Source organism: Amblyraja radiata, chromosome 2 (assembly GCF_010909765.2).
Source record: "Amblyraja radiata isolate CabotCenter1 chromosome 2, sAmbRad1.1.pri, whole genome shotgun sequence".
In the NCBI taxonomy this organism is placed as follows: Eukaryota; Metazoa; Chordata; class Chondrichthyes; order Rajiformes; family Rajidae; genus Amblyraja; species Amblyraja radiata.
The window spans coordinates 105,649,104-105,653,364 of NC_045957.1; positions in this window are offsets into that span (position 1 = coordinate 105,649,104).

Genomic DNA, 4,261 nt, shown 5'->3' on the forward strand with positions numbered 1-4,261 from the left:
CTTCCTCTCTTTCTGGCTCTTTTAATAACCCCCCTTCCCACCTCTGTCTCCTTCTGCCTATATCCCTCACTCTGGCTTTGCGTTTCACTCCTCTTCTCCCCATAGCTATCCCCCTTTTTAAAAATGTATTTATTTTTTAGAGATACAGCGTGGAAACATGCCCTTCGGGCCCACCGAGTCTGCCCGGACCAGCGATCCCCGCATATTAACACTATCCCACACACACAAGGGACAATTTTTACATTTACCAAGCCAATTGAGCTACAAACCTGTACATCTTTAGAGTGTAGGAGGAAACCGAAGATCTTGGAGAAACCCCATGCGGTCACGGGGAGAACGTACAAACTCCGTACAGACTGCACCGTAGTCGGGATCGAACCCGGGTCTCCGGCGCTGCAAGCGCTGAAAGGCGGCAACTCTACCATTACGCCACCGTGCCGCCTTTTGTCTCCTTTTCATCTCTAGTCTTCGTCACCTGCTTCACCCGTCTGTCAATCAAACCTCCCTCACCTGTATCCACATTTCACTTGATAAGCCCTGTCTCGGCCGCACCTCTCTGTTCCTGCTTTCTCCCCCTTATTACAGTCAGTGTGAAGATGGGCCGCAACCCGAAACATTGCCTAAGAATTCCCTCCACAGATGCTGCCTTACCCCCTGAGTTCCTCCAGCACTTTTGGTTTTGCTCTCACTTACCCTTGCTGCCAGGCTGGCAGCGAACTGTTGTCGACATACTGAACGCATTACGCTCTGCTCATGTTGTTCCCAGAGAGGATTGAATCCAGGTGTTTGGGCCGCATGTCGGTGCCCCTGCCAAACATATTATGAATAGTTGAAACCTGCAGTTTGTTGAGATATTTAATATTTGAAAAAGGTCTGGTTAAGCGCAGCTTATTCTATCAAATCTGTCATCTCCTGTTATGAGAATTCGATCATTAATCCCATTTCCATTCCTTCAGCTTCCCACAGTTGCACAGGGAAAGGTTAAACAAATTTAAGCAATGGCTAGAATTTTAATGCCATGGTATCCTTGTCAGTAGTCAGGAGTGTTTAATTGCCATATGGCAATGGAACAATGAAATTCCTACTTGTTGCAGCTTTACAGGCACATTAATGCAAAGTACATAAATAAATATACAACAATCAATAATACCATACAATAATAATCAATAATACAAGGTAACCAGACCATAATAGTGCAAAAGTAAAGTATTTTGTGCAACCAAAACAAAGTTATAGTATGTAGGCCATAGTCCCTGAGGTAGTGGTTAGTGTTATGCAGTGTTCAAGAGCTTGATAGTTGCCAGGTAGAAGCTGGACTTGAACCTGTAAGTCATGGTTTCCAGGCTCCTATAACCTTTTCTCAATGATAGTAACAAGATGAGAGTGTGGCCAGGATGATATTGGTCTTTGAAAATATTAACTGATTTTTTGAGGCAGCGTCTCTTGTAGATCCCTTCAAAGGTCATCAGGACCCTGGCAATGTCTACCACTTTCTGCAGCTTCCTTCATTCCTGTATGCTTGAGCAATTAGTATGCTCTCTACCATGCACCTGTAGAAGTTCAATAAAGTATTCGGTGAACTATTAAATCTCCTCAACCTTCTAAGGAAATAGAAGCATTGATGATTCAATTTTTTTTATGATTGCATCAATGTGCTGCATCTAGGACAGATCTTAAGGGACATGCACACCTCAAGCTGTTGACTCTCAATGCCTTTCCAATGATGAAGACATTGACCCCCAACTTTCCCCTTCTGAAGCCAACATTCAGCTCTTTGAATTTGCTGACATTAAGAGCAAGGTTGTCATTCTGGCATCATTCAATTCCCCTTCTGAATTCTGAATCATTGTTAGCCGTTATTCATCCAACAACAGTGGCATCATCGGCAAATTTAAAGATGACAATTTAAAGACTGTGTCTGGTTATTCAGTATTCAGTATTCAGTATTTACTTTAATGTCTTTTTAACTGAGTACTTACATACACAGATGAAACGAAAAAATTGTTTCTCAATCAGTTCCCATCAGTGCAGTTAATAAAAACAGAATAAATACATATACCTGTAGCTTTAAAAATTAAAAACAGTGGCTTTGCTTTAACAGGTGCCTAGCTGTCAAAGTGTGAGCGAGGTTAGATGTGTTGGTTTATATTATATGGGGAGGGGACACAGTCCGTTACCTAGACAGTCATAGGTATATGGAGACTAGAACAGGAGACTGAGCACACTGGCTTCAGGTGTTCCTGTGTAGAAGGAACTGCAGATGCTGTCTTGTACAGAAAGATAGACAAAAAAGTGCTGGAGTAACTCAGCAGGTCAGGCAGCGTCTCTGGAGAAAAATAATGTGTGCCGTTACAGATCAGAACCCTTCTTCAGACGTGCTCCTGCGTTGATAGAGGAAGTGTTGTTGCCAATTCGTACTGATTGTGGTCTGCCGACGAGGAAGTCCACGTACTCATTGCCCACGGACTCCACTCTGCTGAATTTACCATAATCTAATCCAGAAGGCCAATCTAATCAGAGAGCCAAGTGACAAATCCCTGAGGTGCAGCAGTTCTTTAGCTAGGCCGCAATGTGCTCAACCCGGAGGAGGCGCTGTCCTGAACGGCTGCCTGTCCTGCAGCTGTCCGGTTTTTTTCCCTTCTTTTTTATTATTTTTAGTACGTTGAGTGTGTAATCAGGGGGCCTAATCTTTTTATGTGTGGGGGGTGGTGGGGGGGAAGGGAGAAACTGCTTTTCGAGTCCCTACCTGGTCGGAGGGGTTGCCTTCCTCCGAGCAGCGACTTCGACCTGTCCTTGCGGCCTACCAGCGGGTCCTGGAGCGACGTTTCCCTGAGGGGACCGGGCCAGAACATCGGCTTTGGCGGCGGCGCAGAACATCGGCTTTGGCGGCGGCGCAGCGCTGGAGCGCTATTGCGGAGTGGGCGATGGCTTTCCTGGGTCGCCGCGCTGGAACTCCAGTATGCTGGGACCGCCGATAAGAACATTGTGGAGCCGCGGTTCTGTGGAGCGGCCAGCTGCGACGTTGAACTTTACATCCCGGAGCCTGGGATCTCTTGCTGAGATCGCCAGTGTGCGGAGCTCCGTCCGGCGCGGTCTGTTGGCTTGGAAGCCGCGGTCTCCGGTGGGAAGGCGGCCGTTCCTGGCACCCCAAGCCGCTGGGGGTTCTCCCGACGCCGGAGTACCATCACCCGGCGAGAACATCGGGCGCCGTGGCGGCGACTGTGGAGGCCTCAATAGGCCCGACTTTGGGTGGACAAGAGGATGGGGACTGGACTTTGTGCCTTCCCCCACAGTGGGAATCACTGTGGGGGGATGTTTTTGTGTTGAACTTCTTTTTGAATGCTATGTTGTATTTTTTATTAGTGTGCGGCAAGGACATCAGAATTTCCCCTGAATAAGGGGATTAATAAAGTTTAATCTAATCTAATCTAATCTACCCACAAAACCACTCAACTAGCAAAGTACCATTTCCAGATGTTCCGGTTGTCAAATCAGGGAGAGTTTTTAAATATTTTTGAATGTCTCTAACACCTCTGAGAGTCCAGGAGCGGGAAAGGATGCGGAAAGTTGTAACCACTGCCCAGTCCATCATCGGCTCTGACCTCCCCACCATCGAAGGGATCTATCGCAGTCGCTGCCTCAAAAAGGCAGCCAACATCATCAAAGACCCACACCATCCTGGCCACGCACTCATCTCTCCGCTACCATCGGACAGAAGGTACAGGAGCCTGAAATCTGTTTCATCCAGGTTCAGGAACAGCTTTTTCCCCACAGTCATCAGGCTATTAAACTTGCCAACAAACAGACTTTGAACTGTAGCAACCTATTGCTCTTTATCTGCTTATTTATGTGTATATTGAACTGGACTGTTGTGTATTTTTGCTTACAATATTCTGTTGTGCTGCAGCAAGCAAGAATTTCATTGTCCTATCATGACAATAAACTCTCTTGACTCTTGACTAGATGTGGTTAAGGCAGCAGGGTGGCACAGCAGTAGAGTTGCTGCCTTACAGCGTCAGAGACCCCGGTTCGTTCCTGGCTACGGGTGCTTGTCTGTACGGAGTTTGTACGTTCTCCCCATGACCTGCGTGGGTTTCCCCGGGATCTCTGGTTTCCTCCCTCACTCCAAAGACGTACAGGTTTGTAGGTTAATTGGCTTGGTATAATTGTAACAATTGTCCCCAGTGTGTGTAGGGTAGTATCAGTATGCGGGGATCGCTGGTCGGTGTGGACGCTATGTGCTGAAGGGCCTGTTTCCTCG